Source organism: Equus asinus, chromosome 20 (genome assembly GCF_041296235.1).
Source record: "Equus asinus isolate D_3611 breed Donkey chromosome 20, EquAss-T2T_v2, whole genome shotgun sequence".
In the NCBI taxonomy this organism is placed as follows: domain Eukaryota; kingdom Metazoa; phylum Chordata; class Mammalia; order Perissodactyla; family Equidae; genus Equus; species Equus asinus.
In genome coordinates, this window is record NC_091809.1 from 92006401 (window position 1) to 92026590 (window position 20190).

The window sequence follows — 20190 nt, forward strand, 5'->3', positions numbered from 1 at the left end:
AAAGTATTAAGAGGATATTTGTGACCTTGAGCTTTTGCTTAAATTTTATGTGCCTCAGTGTCATCATCTGTAAAATACAAATGAAATTTTAAAACTTTATAGGGTTATTCTGAGGGTTAATTGGGTGATGTCTGTAGATCACTGGGAACAGTTCCTAGAAGGCAGTGAGCAATCTCATATTATAGTCCCTATGGCTAATGCTCTTACTATTGCTACTATTACTAACATTTGGCTTCTAGATCTTCCAACACTACAACCATGGAAATGCATAAGGGAGATATGTGTTCCCCAGCTGACAGTGATTACAAAAATTTTACTAATCTAGGCTGAGATTCTAGCTGTCAATCTGAGTTACACGGTTTTGAGGCAGTGGCATAATTATGGTGAACATGGGTTTGTGTAAAAGCCTGTCCCAGTTGTAGCAGGATCTGACACAAACATTCAATCACTTGAATCAGGCTGACATTTAGATTCAAAGGCAGCACAGTCATTAGTTCATACCAGAGCAAAAGCTTCATTTAATCATCCATTCATTTATTAATTTTTCTTTCATTCATGTCAGATATGCATTTATGCTTACTATGTTCCAAGAACTGTGAAAATTAGATGCATGGGGAAAGAGGAAAGACGCTGTAGTGTCTGTATGAAGCTTCCAGCATTGTGGAGAAAACAAATAATGATTCTGTAAGTACAAGCGCACTGAATATTCCAAAGAAAATATATGGGGTTCTAAGTGGGATAATAGGTGTACTTAATCTGGTTTCAAGCTTCAAGAAGGCTTCTGAGAGGATGGGAAACAACATTTAGGTTGGTACCTATAGCATAAAAAGGCATTATCCAGATGAGGGGAAAATTGCATTCAGGTAGAGTTACTGCATATGAGAAGGTCCTGAGGCAGCAAAGAATATGGATGTGGTTAAGGATTTTTAAAAAAAAATACCAAAGATTGATTCCTAGAATTTGGGTGTTGGAGATTGAGGGAAGAGTGGTGAGAGATAGAGAAATAATATGGGCCATATTCAGGACTTTACAAGCCATGTTAAGAAGTGTTGCCTTTTTCCTGAGATATTTGTGTTACATTAACAAAAGAACTAATCTATTGAGATTTACGGCCATGTTTGGCGTACAGAGAATGAATTGGAAGAAAGTAAGAGAGGGAAGAGGAAAACTTGTTAGGGTTCTATTAGTCAGGATTCTCCAGAGAAACAGAATAGTTTTATTTGCTCACATGATAGTGGATGCTAGCAATTCCAAAATCCACAGGGCATTCCAGGAGACTGGAAATTCCAGTAAGAGCTGATGTTGCAGACTTGAGTCCAAACTCAGTCAGGAGAGAGAATCTCATTTTTCAGAGCACCTCAGTGTTTTTCTCTCAAGGTTTTCAACTGATTGGAAGACGGCCACCCACATTATGGAGGGTAATCTGTTTTACACAATGTCTACTGCTTTAAATGTTAATCACATCTAAAATATACCTTCACAACAACATCTAAATTGGTGTTAAACCTAACAGCTGGTCACCATTCCCCAGCCAATTTGACAGATAAAATTAACTATTGTAGGAATACTAATGTAAACTAAATGTATGAGTTGGTAGCTTGAAATAGAAGGACTTACAATGAAAATGAAGAGAAATAGGAGATAAATATTGGACTCAGAATGTACAAGACCTTGTCATTGAAAGTAGGCATATACAGGGGGCAAAAGAAAGAAATTTCTCTCAGGTTTCTAAGTCAGTAAATTGTTTGAAGATGGTGCCTCTTACTGAGATACAGAACATTGGAGGGGAGCAAGTTGGAGTTGGCAGTGGAAGGAGATAATTACTTTAGGTTTAGGTAATTTTTTCTTGAGACACAATAGGCAAAAATATTTTTGTCTAAAACAGCAAGTAATGGTGGTCATCAGGACACAGATAAATTAAGCTTCACAGAGTAAACACAATCCAGTTACCTCAGACTTCTTTAACAAGATCTGAGTCTGACCATGAAGAAGTAACTCCAAGCGTTTCTTCCACCCAGTCCCTGAGAAGCTCAGGAATCCTGCTTATTCCTACAGAGAAGTCACGTGTTTTGATCTGACACAGAATTCACAGATTGGTCACGGGCATCTCATCCTGTTCTTTCATGAGGTCTCTCATGGGGAGCCAGAGACTAGGAACACGACAGCATATTGGGTCCAAAATGCCCATCACCAGAAGATAACCTTACCACAAGAAGAATGTCCTCGGTCATTTTACTACTTGGCTCCACTTGGTCATTTCCTCTCAGAATATACTCAGTTATAACTGTAATTATCATGCTTATTTCAGGATACACTGAAGTGAAATCTGAACACAGTCTTAAAGGTTTGGTGGTACAGTAACCTTAACTTACAGCAGAGAACAACTTTTAAAATACATGAATAAAATTTTAAAATGATTTTTAGACGATTAAGTGTTTTATGTTAAATAACATGTTACCAATTATAAACTTACTGTAATTTTATTAAATTTTACTCACTATAGCCCTCTGATTTACAATTTGATATCAGAAAATCCTTACCCTGTATTTACTAAAAAGCTCCACACTGGCTAATGAAATAACTTATGGACTGATAGACCACAGACACTCAATTTTCTTTTATTATTGCATTTATGGGATATTATGATATCAAATCCTACAAAATAACAGGCTTCACTAAGAAAATATTTTTCTAACAAACTCTCTCTTCAGAGCCCCCTTAATCTCATTGTTCCTGAGGCTGTAGATGAGGGGGTTCAACATGGGGATCACCACCATGTAGAACACGGACACTACCTTGTTCTGGTCAGTTGTGTAGTAAGACTTGGGCAGCACATAAATGAATGTGATGGTCCCATAGTACAGAGTGACAGCTGTGAGGTGTGAGGCACAGGTGGAGAAGGCCTTTCGGCATCCCTCAGTGGAGCGCATCTTCAGGATGGTGATGAGGATATAGATGTAGGAAACAGCTATGACAAACACTGTGGCCACAATGATAAAGCCAACCATATAAGAGGGTACAACTGCGGGGATACTCATATCAGGAGAGTTCAACTAAAGGGGTAAAATCACAGAAAAAATGATTGACTCGATTTGGTCCACAGAAGAGTAAACAATAGACACAAATAGTAAAAGAGAAAGCATTGTAGAAGCCACCTATGTAAGCCAATACAAGCAATTGAACACAGACTTGTGTGGACATTTTGGTGGCATACAGCAATGGGCTGCAGATTGCTATAAAGCGATCATATGCCATGGCAGCCAGAAGGAAGCATTCAGTTGCCCCAAAGAAAGCAACAGAACCAAGTTGGGTGGCACATCCAAAATAGGAGATGGTATTTTTCTCCACCAGGAAGTTTATAAGCATATTGGGTGTGACAGAAGATGAATAGCCTATGTCAGCCAAAGCCAAGTGGCTCAGAAAAAAATACATAGGATGATGGAGTTGAGAAGAGATTCTGATAAGAATGATTGTGCTGAGATTGCCAGATATGGTCACCAGGTAGATACACAGGATGATCATGAAGAGAATGACTCGAAGGATTGGATCGTCAGTTAAGCCCAATAAAATGAACCCTGTCACTTCAGTGCAGTTTCTATCCCCCAGTGCATCCATGACACAACGTAGCTGCTACCCAAATGACCCTGTGATGTAAGATCATATTAAAGAAGTTGTAAATTTAATGGTTTCATTTCATTAATACACATAGACATTATTTAAACAAATCATTCGAGCTAAGTTTGGACATTTTTTTTACTTCAGAGTCTAGAGTTCATATATTTTTGTGTAATTAATCTTGTATATTTTAAAAATTGTTTTTAGCCAAAAATATGCTTCAAATAATGTATATCTTTCCCCTTTATATATTTATAAAACATACTTAAATTTGCTTTAAAACTAAACATGAAAAAACATAAGCATTATGAGAATAGCAAGCAGGAATGATATTTACAACACAAAAGATAAAAGTATACAAATGTATTATTATGTAATGGAGACTTGAGTAATAACTAAGTTATTTTATGCTTACAAAAGGATATGAACGATGAAGGATGTAAAGGATATAAAATGAAGAGCTTTATATTTAGAGTTCTATTTTAATTTACATGAAATAATTCTAAGTACATTAATTTTATTTATAGATGAAGAAACTGACTTTGACAATGTTGACTAATTTATCTAAATTTACATTAGCAAATGGTGGGATCAAGATGTGAATCTCAAGCAATTTAAATTCGCTCCACTCCTTTAGTAATTTTCTATAAATGAAATTAAATACTACTTGTGATGAAGTCAAGTTTCTTGGAAATGGGTAGATAATAAATTACCCATTCTAGTTTCTGACAGCTACGTATAAAATAAGTGCCTAGTTAACCACAAAGTTCACAATTTCTATTGGAAAATCAAGATCATTTTTTAAAAGGAGAAAAAAATTTCCCTAATGGGACAAAGAAGAAATAGAAAGGAGTTTCAAATTTAGGTTATAAATGAAGTCAGCAATTATAAATTTATTATAAATTTTTAATATTTGCAACAAAAATATTTTTTGCCAAGTAGTTTGAAATATCAATCTAATTACTATGCAAAATTTCATATGTTTAAGATCTCGGATATAATTAAAGTACATTTATTCAAATACATCAAATCACTTCCTAATGTAACAGTGTTTTCTAATTGGGCTATTACAAAATGAAATAATATTAGTTTCAACATAATATACAGCTGTTTGAATAAATACCAGCCTAAAAAGTTAAGTTTACACAGGTTCACCCAGCAGGTGGCCACATTAAACCTCATCTCCAAGTTTTCTGAGTTTATAGTCTCAACTTTGTCCAAAGTATCTTGTGGCCTGTAAGTGAAAGTATTCAGAACAATAAACAAAGGAAGTCTTTCCACAAGATAATTACTAACAGTAAGTCCCCAAAGCATCTCAAAGCTAGTTAATTTACTAACACTATGGCTTAGTACCAAGTTTAGATAGTGTTGAAAGGCCGTGTGAGTTTCTGGTCTTCTGGACAGAAAAATAAGGAATCCTGGTATCTTGACTCGTGCTTGTTTATACACACTAAATAGACTATAGAAAGTTAGGCTAATTCAGCTAGGCTTACTTGCTAGCTGACGCTGGATTACACCGGCCCTGTTTCTCAAGTATGGCTGTGAGTACAGATACAACTTTAGAGAATAAAGTGTTCTCAAATGGTAAATGAAAATCAATGCATCAGATTAACTCACAAAAGCTAAAATTTTACCTCTTGAAATAAGAATTCATTCCTCTTGCAGCAATAAATCCAGAGTCATTGTTGTTATATAGCAGCCAAGCTGGCTTATTATTGTTTGCCTTTGAGGATAAATCTCTGAAAATCCAGAGATTCAAATGTGAATTCAAAATCACTGGGGATCATTATCACATTCTCAAGTGAATATTGAGCAGTTCACTTCACACAAACACAAGTAATCTTTAAGGATTCTTTCAATTCTCAAGTGATTATTTTTTGCTCTTTTTATCTAGGTGTTGATACTCTTTCATTTGATAATTATTGGGAGTATAATATAATATCTTATAGCTAAATAATGGTTCTAAGTTTACTTTGATATTTCTGGTTAAGAAATACTAAATTTCAAATCTAAAAGAATAACCTTGGTTTCATTCATTCTACATTTGTTCATTTCGTAAGTGTTTTATGTGGTATATGTAAGGCACTCTGTTAGGTGCCTTTGGAAATAGGGTAGAATGTCATGTAAGGTTGAATTTTAAATAATGCAATGTTTGAGATATGTGTATTTTTTTCTAGCAAGAAGTACGTTTGAATGAATATCTTTAAAGTTGTATAGATAGAGAACTGTGAAGTAAAGAGAGCTTTGGATGACTTCCAGATCAGACTTAGTCTGCATGCCTCAAAGGGGCAATTACTGGCTAGAAGCTTGTTTGACTAGATGGATGATGGTACAAACAGCTATCTTCACTCTGAAGACAATCTACGTCTCTTGCTAATTCTAATTATATAAAGTGCTCTCTCACCATCCTGATGCACCCTTTATGGATTTCACATTAATAATGCCAACTAACTTTCATTCAGAACTTACTCTTTGACAAACAATACACTTAAGACTCCACTTACATTTTCTCATTTGATCTTTACAATAATTTGGTGAACTAAGAATTCTTATTATCCTAATTTGACAGACAGAGAACTGAGGCTTACTTTAAGATACTTCTTCAAATGTACTCAACCCATTGAATTAAATACAGGTTTAAAATTTAGGTCAGAGTGAATTCTGGAATGTGTACTCCTCACTACTCCTGTTGTCTAGTCAACTTCAAGACTTAAGTGCTAAGCAATGACCACTGGTTCCCAACTGGTCCCTGGTTCACAGTTTCCTCTCCCCACCTTCAACACTCTGCCTATAACCCTAAAACTGACTAGGGCTACAGTCTGGCCCTGAGCCTAGGCCAGTATTCAGGATCCTAATTTCTTTTCATATGCTCACCAATGACAAACTCCTATTGATCTTACCTCCTACATTCCTATCAAATGAATCCACTTCTCTCCATCTCCACACTGCCATAGATATCCTAATTGATATTCCTATATTCATTTTTGGCCTTTCACACAACAGCCAGACTGAATTATTTATTAAAAGAATTTAGTATTATTTTTACAGTATCAAATAATTACATGCACTTAGTTAAAATGACTCATAAGAGAAAAAAATTGTCCTTTGCCCCATCCTTTACAAAGCCAATGTCTAACTCCTCATGAAACCCACTTTTGACTCCTTAAACTATTTCAGGACTGGAATACCTCAGTATTTGTAAATAATTTACTTTACTAAAGAAAAATCGGAATTTATCTCTGTGTTTCTACAATTTTTCCTATATATTTAATTTAAACATAACTGATACAAAAACCAGAGGTTTTCCCAAGTCTGAGAGGATCATTAGGGGTTTTTTTTTGTTGAGTTTATTATACCAGCTCAAAAGAGAAGATCAATGGGTTAAATATCAAAAAAGAGAATATATTTTAATTCAATATTCTGTTATAAAGATAAGGGTAAAAATTATCTCATAGCTAACAAGCAATAGGACATGGTGGTTTCAAGTTGAAAGTTATATAACAATAAGTAAGTAGAGTCAAGGTGCAATCTCACAGGAGAGTTTATTACAAATAAGCAATTCAACTTTATTCTAGAAGAGAATAAATATAAATCTTACTCCCTAAAAACATGCTTTTAGTTTGTTAAATAATGATCATATATCTATTTTCCAACATTTTACTCATATCTATATAACAAAATGTCATGGCTAGCTCAGTTAATTGTAATCTCAATGTCCATTACTTAGTAATTCAATTTCTTACTCCTTCAAGCTTCCAGCTATTACTGTAATTCCTCTGGTTGTAGCTTTAATTTTAACCAATGATGAACTAAATAAGTTTCACTTTAAAATTTGTACTTATACAGCTTATACCATTCTTTATTGATCCACAATTTTCGTACATTCATCTACTGTTATTCTGCACACGTCTACCATTCACGTTAATACACATATACGCACTCATATATCTTCCACTCTTTCAGTGTTGTAGCAATAATGCAGACAGGTAAATTAAATGTTACAATATTCAAACAATCAAAATGAAGACAAGAAGAGGAAGAGATGAACAAAACACAACCTTACAGACAGCACCATGCAAACTATTCAACTAATATGCTTAATGGCAAGATATTAAATACTTTTTCCCCTTAGATTCAGAAATAGCAAAGTCCACTCACACCACATGTATTCAACATTTTACTAAAAATGCTAGGCTTTGCAATAGGCAAAAGTTATAAAATCAGAATGATCAGACAGGAAGAGGCAAAACTGTCTCTATTTGCAGATAGCACACCTGTTTGCATAGAAGATTTTGAGAGATTTCTAAAGCATACACTAGAACTAAATGGCAAGGTTGCAGGATATGTGTCTAAAATATAAGAAATAAATTATATTTTAGATATTTGGAGTAAATGATTGAAAATGAGAAAATAAAAATCCACTTACAACAGGTCAAAAAACACAAAATGCTTAGGAATAAATTCATGAGAACTCCCACAAGACCTCCTCACTAACAATTATAGAATCCTGATGAGAGAAAATGAAGATCTAAATAAATGGAGATAGATATACATGTCCATGCGTTAGAAGGCATATTATTAAAATGTCAATTCTTCAAAAATTGACTTTTATAATCAGTGAAATCCCCATCAAAATTATTTTAGTAACTTTTGATAAACCAAACCTAAAATTTATATAGATATGATACTGGCTGGAATAAGAAAAACAACTTTAGAAAGGAAGAACAAAGTTGGAGTATTGACAATATATGATTTCAAGGCATCATAAACCTGTATAGATCAAGACGGTGTTGTATTGATGAAAGGATGGGGATACAGTCCAAAGGAGCAGAAAAGACAGTCCATTATAGACACAAATATATATGGTCAATTGAGTTTAGACAAATGTTAAAGGCAATTCAATGAGGAAAGAAAGTGTTTTCAACAAATGTTACTGGAACAACTGGATATCTGAATGGAAAAAAATAACACCAACTCTCACACTATATATGAAAGTTAAGTCAAAATGTATTACAGCTATAAATGCGAAAGATAAAACAATAAAATTTCTGGAGGTAAATATATGAGAAAATTGTCACATTTTGGCAGAGATTTCTCAGGCATTACACAACCGGCACAGGCCAAAAAGTTTGAAAAATAGATACATTGGTTTTCATGAACTAAATGTTTGTTTCCAAAAAAATTCATGTGTTGAATTCCTAAGCCTGAGTGTGATAGTATTTGGATAGGGTTATGAGAGTTAATAAGGGTTAAATGAAGTCAGGAGGGTGGAGCCCTGGTCTGATGGGATTAGTGCCCTCATAAGAAGAGACACAAGGAGCTTGTTCCCTCTCTCTCTCTAGGTGCATACACTGAGGGAAGGTCATGTGAGCACACGGTGAGATGACAGCTGCCTACAAGCCAGGAATGAGGCCTCACCAAACACTATCCATCAACTGATACTAAATAAATACAGAATGGAAATAATATTTGTAGTGCTTACATATGACAAAGGACTTGTATTTAGAAAACAGGTTGGCAAATTATAGACTGTGGGCTAACCATATGTTCGTGTAAATAAACTTCTACTAGAAACACAGCCATGACCATCCGTTTACACATTGTCTGTGCCTGCTTTTGCACTAAAATGACAGAGATAAGTAGTTTTGACTGAGATCATATGGCCTGTAAGCCTATAATATTTATTTTCTGGCCTTCAAGAAAATGTTGCTAACCCTTGATTTAGAATACATAAAGAACTCTCAGAACTCAAGAAGTAAAACAGCCAATTTAACAATAGAATAAAGATTTCAATAGACACTTAAAGAAGATACATAAACGGTCAAAAAGCAATGAGAAAACACTTCGCTACATTAACTATCAGGAGAATGCAAAATAAAACCCTAAATAGATATCATTACAATCCCGTTAAATGGCTAAATTTAAACAAGTCTAACAATACCAAATGTTAGCAAGGTTTTGAAGCATTTGGAACACTCACCATAAAAATTGGGAATGGAAAACAATAGAACCACTTGGAAAATGGTTTGAAAATTCTCAAAATTTTAAACAGCATCTCTTTTAGCAACCCCACTACAGAGTATTTACCCAAGACAAATGGAAATATATATCCACACAAGAAGTGACTACAATGTTCATAGCATCTTGGTTCACAAAGCCCCAAATTGGAAACAACCCGAAAGCCTACCAATTTAGTGAGTGGATAAAAAAGTGTTATATCTATAAAATGAAATACCGCTCAGCATTTAAAAGAAACTGTGGATACACACATTATGAATGAATCTCAAAATAATTATGCTGGGACAAAACGTCACATGAGATAGAGTACATACTTTATCATTCTCATCTTATAGAATTGTAAACAAAACATGCTAATCTATACTGTTCAAAACCAAATCAGTAGTTGCCTGGAGCCAGGGTCAGAGAGAAGAATGGATTGCAAAAGGGCATAAGAAATCACTGGGAGGTATTGGAACACTCTTTTGCTTCATTGCAGCTGTGGTTTCACGACTTGCATACAACAGACTAATCTGATGAAATCATATTCTTTATGTGTGTGTGTTTATTATACTTGAAGTTTATTATACTTCAGAAAACGTTTAAAAAATGAAAAAAAGAACCCTTTGCATGGTGACGTCAGCAACATGGTGGCATAGGAAGACCTGGATCTTCCTTACCCCAACAAAAACACCAATTTGACAACAATTCACAGACAAATTATCTTTGTCATAATCAGAAACTACTTCAAAGATTCCTGCACCCTTGGAGAATGCAAAACCAGACTCACCAAAGCTGGTAAGGAGATTGGAGACACCCCCCCACCGGAGATCCTGCCCCCAGCACAGCACATACTATCAGGAAGAGGTCCCCAAGCTCCCCAGGTAAGGAAAAGCATTGGTTCATGAATCCAATGCCCCAAGTTTTCCAAGAGAGCTCCCCAGAGGACTGACTTCTGTCTTGCCAGTCTTGGAGTTCTGATAAGTCAGGTACGCTCTAGCCACCCAGGGGAGAACAGAAGTGTCTTGAGTTAGTAGACACCATTGATCCTTCCCCCTGGTCAACACAGAACCAGGGGACAAAAACCACAGCTCCTTGTTTCCTGGGGAGGAAAGAGTTGGTAGGGGGCCCAGAATCTCTGTCCAGGCTGATTGGTAGTGTAACGAGGTCAAGGAATTTTGAGGTTACATTGTCGACATGGTTTAGTGGCTATGAAGTGGTGTATCATTGTGGTTTTGAATTTCATTTCTCCAATGTCTAATAATGTCTAGCATCTTGTCACGTACTAATTGGGCTTTTGTATATCTAATTTGGATAAAAGCCTGAGTCCTTTGCTCATTTTTTCTGAAAATTAAAACGTGAGCCTTAGTATAGACATAATAATATTAGATATGAGACATAAGTTTATTTGCTTCTATCTCTTAAAAATTATTTTATTGAGGTCATATTGGCTTACAACATTATGTAAATTTCAGGTGTAGATCACCATGTTTCAGTTTCTGTGTAGATTGAATCTTGTTCACTAACAACAATCCAGTTTTTATCTGTCATCATACATATGTGACCCTTTACCCCTTTCACCCTTCCTGCACCCCTTTCTCCTCTGGCAACCACTAATCTGTTCAATTGTCTATATATTCATTTGTTTATCTTCCACATATGAATGAAATCATACAGTGTTTTGGCTTTCTCTAACTGGCTTCTTTCGCTTAGCATAACATCATCAAGGTCCATCCCTGTTGTGGCAAAAGGGAAGATTTTTCTATTTTATATGGCTGAGTAGTATTCCATTGTATATATATATATATATATATATATATATATACACCATGTCTTCTTTATCCATTCATCAGTTTATAGACACTTGGGTTACTTCCACATCTTGGCTATTGTGAATTTTACTGTGATGAACATGAACATGCATATATCTTTTTGAATTATTGATTTCATGTTCTTTAGATAAATAATCAGTAGTGGAATAGGTAGATCATATGGTATTTCTATTTTTAATTTTTTTGAGAACTCTCCATATTGTTTTCCACAGTGGCTACACCAGTTTGCATTCCCACCAGCAGTGTATGATGGCTCCCTTTTCTCCACATTATCTCCAACACTTATTATTTCTTGTCTTGTTAATTATAACCATTCTGACTGGTGTGAAGTGATATCTCATTGTTGTTTTGACTCACTTTCCCTGATAATTAGTGATGCTGAATATCTTTTAATATACCTATTGCCCATCTGTATATCTTCTTTGGAAAAATGTCCATATCCTCTGCCTACTTCTTTCATCAGGTTGTTTGTTATTTTGTTTTGAGTTTTATGAGTTCTTTATGTATTTTGGAAATTAACTCTTTGTTGGATATATGATTTGCAAATATTTTCTCCAAGTTAGTGGGTTGTCTTTTCATTTTGTTCATGGTTTCCTTTGCCATGCAGAAGCTTTTTAGTCTGATGTGGTCTCATTTGCTTACTGTTTCTTTTTTTTCCTTTTCCAGAGGAGACAAGATATATGAAAAGATACTGCTAAGATTCATGTCAGAGTGTACTGACTACATTTTCTTCTAAGAGGTTTAGTGTTCCAGGTCTAAAATTCAAGTCTTAAATCCATTTTGAGTTAATTTTTTGTGTATGATGTAAGATATTGGTCTACTTTCATTCTTTTGCCTGTGGCTATCCAGTTTTCCCAACACCCCTTATTGAAGAAACTGTCCTTTCTCCACTGTGTGTTCTTGGCTACTTTGTCAAAGATTAGCTGTCCACAGATGTGTGGTTTTATTTCTGGGCTTTCAATTCTGTTACATTCATCCGTGTGTCTGTTTTTCTGCTAGTACCATGCTTGTTTTTGGTTTTGGGGTTGTTTTTCTTTTCCTAAGGAAGATTCACCCTGAGCTAACATTCATTGCCAGTCCTCTTCTTTTTTATTTGCATCAGGAAGATTAGCCCTGAGTTAACCTCTGTGCCAATCTTCCCCTACTTGCATGTGGGAAGCCTCCACAGCATGGTTGATGAGTAGAGTGAGTCCACACCTAGGATCCCAACCCATGAACCTCCAGCCAGTGAAGCAGAGAGCACAAAACTTTAGCCATGTAGCCACAGGGCCGGTCTCACCATGCTGTTTTGATAACTATAGCTTTGTAGTATTTTTTAATTCAAGAAGTGTGATATCTTCAAATGTGTTCCTTTTTCTCAGGATTGTTTTGGCTATTCAATGTCTTTTGTTGTTCCATACAAATTTTAGAGTTCTTTGTTCTATTTCCATGAAGAATGTTATTGGAATTCTGATTGGGATTGCATTGAATCTGTAGATTGTTTTAGGTGAGATAGACATTTTAACTGTGTTTTTTCTTCCAATCCATGAACATAAGAATGTTTTTCCATTTCTCTATGTCTTCTTTCAATTTCTTTCAATAATGTCTCATAGTTTTCAGTGTATAGGTCTTTCACCTCCTAAGTTAAATATATTCCTAGATATTTTATTCTTTTTCTTGTGATTGTAAATTGGATTGTATTGATTTCTCTTTCTGCTTGTTTGTTACTAGTGTATAGAAAAGCAACTGAATTTTGTACATTGATTTTGTACCCTGCAAGTTCACTGTATTCATTGATTATTTCTAATAGGTTTTGGTGGCTCTTTTAGGGCTTTCTATATGTATAAAATCATGTCATCCACAAATGGTGACACTTTTACTTGCTTTCCAATTTGGATCCTTTTTATTTCTTTTCCTTGCCTAATTGCTCTGGCTAAAACTTCCAGTACCATCTTGAAGAAAAGTGGGCATCCTGTCTTGTTCCTGTTCTCAGAGGAATAGCTTTCAGCTTTTCACTGTTGCCAATGATGTTGGCTGTGTGTTTGTCATATATGGCATTTATTATGTTGAGGAACTTTCCTTCTATACACAGTTTATTCAGAGTTCTTATCATAAATGGATGTTGGATCTTGTCAGATTCTTTCTTTGCATCTATTGAGAGGATCATGTGATTTTTATTCTTCATTTTGTTAATGTGATGAAGCATATTGATTGATTTTCAGATGCTGAACCATCCCTGCATCCCTGGAATAAATTCCACTTGATCGTGGTGCATGATCCTTTTAATGTATTGTTGTATTTGATGTGCTAATATTTTGTTGAAGATTTTTGCATGCACGTTTATCAGCAATATTGGCTTGTAATTTTCATTCTTTGTGTTTTCCTTGTCTGGTTTTGGTATCAGGGTAACATTGGCCTCATCAAATGGGTTAATAAGTGTTACAACCTCTTCATTTTTTGGAAGAGCTTGAAAAGTCTATGTATTAAATTTTTGACTGTTTGGTAAAATTCACCAGAGAAGCTATCTGGTCCTGGACTTCTGTTTTGGGGGAGCTTTTGATTACTGTTTCAATCTACTTACTTGTGATTGTTCAATTCAGATTCACTATTTCTTCTTGATTCACTTTTGGGAGGTTGTATGATTCTAAGACTTTATCCATTTATTCTGGGTTATCCAATTTGTTAGCATATAGCTTTTCATAAGATTCTTTTATAATCTTTTGTATTTCTGTGGTGTGATTCTAATTTCTCCTCTTTCTTTTCTGATTGTACTTGTTTGAGTTTTTTTTTTTTTTTTGGTGAGTCTTGCTAAGGGTTTGCCAATTTTGTTTGCTTTCTCAAAGAACCAATTCTTAAGGTTCACTGATTCTTTCTATTGGTTTTTTAGTCTCTATTACGTTTCTTTCTGCTCTGATTTTTATTATTTCCTTCCTTTTACTGACTTTGGGCTTTCTTTGTCCTTCTTTTTCTAGTCCTTTTAGTTGCACTTAGGTATTTATTTATTTGAGTTTTCCTTGGGTTTTGTGATAGGCCTGTAATGCTGTAAATTTCCCTCTTAGTACTTCTCTTACTGCATACCATAAACTGTATGTTGTGTTTTCATTTTCATTTGTCTTCAGGTATTTTTTGTTATCTCCTTTGGTTTCTTCAATGATCCAATATTTGTTCAGTATCATGTTGTTTAGTCTCCACAAATTTCTGACTTTCCCAGACTTTTTCTTGTAGTTGATTTCTAGTTTCATACCATTGTGGTCAGAAAAGATTCTTGATATGATTTCAATCTTCTTAAATTTATTAAGGCTTGTCATGTTTCCCAACTCATGGTATATCTTTGAAAATGTTCCATGTGCACTTGAGAAGAATGTGTATTATGCTGTTATTGGTTGGAATGTTCTATATATATCTAAGTCCATCTGGTTTAGTGTTTCATTAAAAGCCACTCTTACCTTGCAAACTTTCTCTCTGGATAATCTATCTATTGACGTAAGTGGACCATTAACGTTCCTTACCATTATTGTGTTGCTGTCAATTTCTCCATTTAGGTTTGTTAATAGTTGCTTTATATGTTTTGGTGGTCCTGTGTTAGGTGCATATATATTAATAAGTGTTACATCTTCTTGGTGGAATGTCCCTTTTATCATTATATAGTGGTCATCTTTATCTCTTGTTATCTTTCTTATCTTGAAGTTCATTTAGTCTGATATAAGTAGGGCAACATTCACTTTCTTTTGCTTGCCATTGCTTGGAGCATCATCTTACATCCCTTCATTCTGAGCCTATGTTTGGCTTTTGAGCTGAGATGTGTTTCCTGGAGGCGGCAAAGTGTTGAGTCTTGTTTTTTAATCATCTAGCCACTCTGTGTCTTTTGATTGGTGAATTCAGTCCATTTACATTTAGAGTGATTATTGATATTTGAGGGCTTAATACTACCATTTTATTTTTGTTTTCTGGTTGTTCTATATTTCCATTGTTTCTTTCTCCTTGTATTCCTGACTGCTATTTCAGTTTGGTGGTTTTCTGTGATTTTCTTCTTCATTTTCTCTTTATTTATGATTTCAGACTGAGCCTATTATCTCCATTAGCCTATGCAGGTTCCATACCTCTCCTCTTCTCCATCTATGTTTTTGCTGTCATAAATTATTGTTTTTTTGAGTTGTCAGTTTATTACCAAATTGAGGTAGTAATAGTTATTTTTGATGCTTCCTTTCCCTTTATCCTTTATGCTATAATTAAATGTTTACTAACCTATTCTGATATGGTTGTCCAATGTTCTGATTCTGTCTCTCTATTTATCTCTTGCTCAAAGCTTTGTAAACCTTTGCATTTTTGCTTCAAGTAAGAGGGCTCCTTTCATCATTTCTCATAAGGCAGGTCTAGAGCCAATGAACTCCCTCAGCTTTTGTTTGTCTGGGAAAGCTTTTATTTCTCCAACAGATGTGAAAGATAATTTCGCTGGATAGCATATTCTTCACTAATAGTTTTGTCTTTCAGTGTTTTGAATATATGATTCCACTTTCTCCTAGTCTGTAGAGTTTCTCCTGAGAAATCTGCTAACAGCCAGATAGAGGTTCTTTTGTAGGTTATTTTCTTCTTGATTGCTGCCCCTAATATTTTTTTCTTTGTCGTTGACTTTTGCCAGTTTTAATATGATATGCCTTGGAGAAAGCATTTTTGCATTGAGGTAATTAGGAGTTCTATTGCTTCACATACTTATATATCCAGTTCTTTCCCCAGGTTTGGAAGTTCTCAGAGATTATTTCTTTGAATAAGGTCTCTTCTCCTTTCTCCTTCTGGGATTTCTATAATCCTTATGTTACTTTTCCTAATTGAGTAGGATATTTCTCAAAGAATTTCTTCATTTGTTTTTAATCTTAGTTCTCTGTCCTCCTCCAACTGAATCATTTATAGGTGTCTGTCTTCAAGCTCACTAATTCTCTCTTCTGTATGGTCTGCTCTATTTTTAATGCTTTCTGCATTATTCTTCATCTCATTAATTGTGTTCTTCTTCTCCAGAAATGTTGGGTTTTTGTTTTTTAGAGTTTCAATATCTTTGGTGAAGTACTCCTTCTGTTCATTAATTTTATTCCTGAGCTCATAGAGCTGTCTTTCTGAGTTTTCTTGTAATTTGTTGAGTTTATGACAACTTCTTTGAATTCTCTGTCAGTTAGACTGTAATCTTCTGTAATTTCAAGTTTGGTTTCTGGAGAGCTGTCATTCTCTTTCTGTTTTGCTGTGTTACTGTAGTTCTTCATGATGTTATGAAGTCATCCTCTGCCAGAGCATCTGTGGTAGTAACCACCTTTCTTATTTGGTACAGCTTTGTTTACTTTGGTTTTGAGCTACTTCTGGTTGTATTTCACAGCCTGGACTTTTCACCTTCCACTGTCTCTGCCAAATGCCTCATCAGTGCCCTCCTATGCTGCTTGTGGCTCTGGGGTCACTGGTACCTTAATGCTTATGATGTCACTACAATTTCTGGTGTTGCCACCAAGGCCACCAGGCTGGCTGCAAGCACATCTATTGATTCTGGGTCTCGTTTACCTCCACTGGCTCTCCCCAGGCTCTTCACAGGCTCAGGTGTTGCTATCCTTTTCACTGCCTACACTGCTGCTGCTGGGTTGTCTGGGGATGCTGGTTCTGGGTTCCTGGATGTCACTATCACTGCCAGTGACCTGGGGACTCAGGGTCTTGCATGCAGGCCCAGCTGCTGATGCAGCCTGTGTCAGTGACACCACCACTGGGGCTATGTCACTGGTTCTGCTGTAGTTCCTGAAGCCTCTGTTCACAGGTTCCACCTGCCATTGCTAAAGGGGAGCAGGAGCTAAATAGGGAGAAGTTTCGTTGCTGCTCACTCTGCGGCCTCTAGTCTCTGGCACTACCTGGTATGTTTTGAAAACTCAGGCCAAAGCACCCCACCCCAGCCAGGAAAATCCACTTTTGTATACTATCCCACTGTTGGAAAGACCTGGCCACTGCCAGGAGAGAGGGAGGGGGTGTGTGTATTGAGTCTAATAGGAGAAGGGCAGGGAGAAAGTTGCACTTGTGTTTTATGCCCTTGCTGTGACTGCTCATAGGCATGCAGGCTGAATCTGCTGCGAGACAAGCAGGGGGCAAGCCACACCTGTTTTTTTCCTCCCCACCACTGCAATCACTCACAAGTGTGCAGGCTGGATCTGCTGGGAGACAAGGAGGGGGCAAGCCACACCTGTTTTTCTCTTCCCTGGCTGCAACCATGTAGGCTGGATCCACTGGGAGACAGGCATGGAGCAAGGTGCACCTGTTTTTTTCTTCCCCTGCAGCAAACACTCACAGGCATTTGGGGCACTATGACAATCCACACCCTGGATTGCTGCCTCCAGGGAAGGGGAGAGGGCTGCTCCACTAGTTAGAATGCCTCATGGGGGTCCAGTCTACTCACATTCAGATGTATAGATGCATGGATCTCTTAGAGGTCCTGTTGTGCTGTGTAGGGAATATTCCATTGGTCAATAAATATCTGATTTAATGTAACTTAGAGGGAAGAGACAAAGTCAACAAGCCACTCCACCTTGACACTGACATCACTCTTGCCCATTTTTAAATTGGGTTATTTGTATTGAATTGTAAGAACTCTTTATAATTCTATACATGAGTCCGTAATAAGATATATATGTGCATATATTTTATCCTATTCTCTGTATTATTTCTTCATAATTTCCTTTGGAACACAAGAGTTTAACTTTAATGAAGTCTGATTCATTTACTTTTTCTTTCATTGCCCATGCTTTTGATGTCATAACTAAGGATCCTTTACTAAGTCCAAGATCATGGAGACTTACCTCTATGCTTTCTTCTAAGAGTTCTATAATAGGTTAGCTTTTATGGTACATCTTTGATCCATTTGTATTAATTTTTGTAATGAAGTGAGGGAAGGGTCCAACTTTCTTCTTCAGAATGTGGATATCCAGTTGACCCAGCACCATTTACTAAAAGGACAATTCTTTACTCATTGAAAGTTCTTGGAAGGCTTGTTGAAAATCTGTTCCCAAACACACATGGGTTTATTTCTGAACTCTCAATTCTATTTCTTTAATTTCCATGTCAACCCATAGGCCAGTCACACTGTTTTGATTACTGTTGCTTTGTAATAAGTATTGAAATTGGGAAGTGTGACTCCTACTTTGGTCTCATTTTTAAAAGATTGTTTGGGCTATACTGTGTCGCTTACATTTACATATAAGTTTTAGATTCATCTTGTCAACTTCTACAAAGAAGCCAGGATTCTAATAGAGATGGTGTTGATCTGCAGATCAATTGCCATCCTAACATTATTATAGATCCATGAACCGTGGCATGTTTTCTGATCTATTCAGGTTTCCTTTCACTTATTTCAGCAATGTTTTGTAATTTCTAGAGTATAAGTTTTGCACTTCTTTTGTTAAATTTATTCCTAAATATTTTACTTTTTTGGAAGCTATTATAAATGAAATTTTCTTTTTTTTTTAAAGATTGGCACCTGAGCTAACAACTATTGCCAATCTTCTTTTTTTTCTTCTCCCCAAAGCCCACAAGTATATAGCTGTATATTCTACTTGTGAGTTCCTCTGGTTGTGCTATGTGGGATGTCACCTCAGCATGGCCTGACGAGTGGTGCCATGTCCACGCCCAGGGTCTGAACCAGTGAAATCCTGGGCTGTCGAAGCAGAGTATGCAAACTTAACCACTCAGCCTTGGGGCCTGCCCCATGTCAATGAAATTTTCTTAATATCATTTTATGGATTGTTTACGGCTAATGCAAAGAAAGGCAATTTATTTCTATATTTATCTTGCATACTACATCTTGCTGAACTCATTTATTTGTTGCTATAGTTTTTCATGTATTGCTATATTTTTCTATACATCTATATTTTATATACATCATCATATTGTCTGCAAATTCAGATAGCTGTACTTCTTCCTTTACAATCTGGCTGACTTTTATTTCATGCTTCTTGCCCTTGGCAGGGGTTGGTGGCAGAAGATGAGGTGGACAGGTGGACCTTGAATGCCATGCTGGGGCAGTCACACTTACAGGGACACTTTAATTTGCTAGTTAAGAAGGTCTTCTCCAGAGTCACTCTGCATGTTGTAAATACCAGCTCCTCCTTTAACAAACTTTATCACCTTCACAAATGATGTAGCTCTCTAAGCCATAGTTTCTTTATCTCAAACATGGGCACAATACTACTCCTTGTCTCATAAAGTGTTTACAGGTTACATGAGAGAGGTGTCCTGGATACATTGACTGTCCTGATATTCCTTGAATAAGTCAAGCTCATTCCCACCATGGGGTCTTTGCACAAGCTGTTTCCTGTGTCTGTCATGCTGTCCCCCTAGATCTTTAAATGGTGGGCTGCTTACTGCATTGCAATCACCAAGTTACGTGTCAGTTCTGTAGAAAGGGCCTTCCTGACTCTACAATCCAGAATAGCCACCTACTTCCTCACTCTCATACCACTTTCCTTTAATTCTCTTCATGGCACTTTTCACTGTTTGAGACAAGAGAGCTCATATTTGTGTTACTCCATGTTGTATTTCCCAGCCACAGAAGTGCCTGACACATCAAAGTCATTAATTAAATATTTGTGGAATTAATGCATTGCCTTTGAATAGTCACTTAAGCAATCTGTACCTTAGTTTCATTTTTTGTGGAAAAAGTAGAGTACTTCCAAAAAATCATCACTTTTTGAAAAAGCAATAAAAGTGCTTCCTAATTGCCTCATATATCCTAGTCTAACTGTTTTCTTAC

At 36.0% G+C, this 20190-nt stretch overlaps 1 pseudogene; it reads right to left on the bottom strand.

The window, feature by feature from the left end:
* Nucleotides 1–2675: 2675 nt before the first annotated feature.
* On the bottom strand, nucleotides 2676–3600 carry LOC106843947 (olfactory receptor 5P6-like; annotated as a pseudogene).
* Between the last annotated feature and the right edge of the window lie 16590 nt (nucleotides 3601–20190).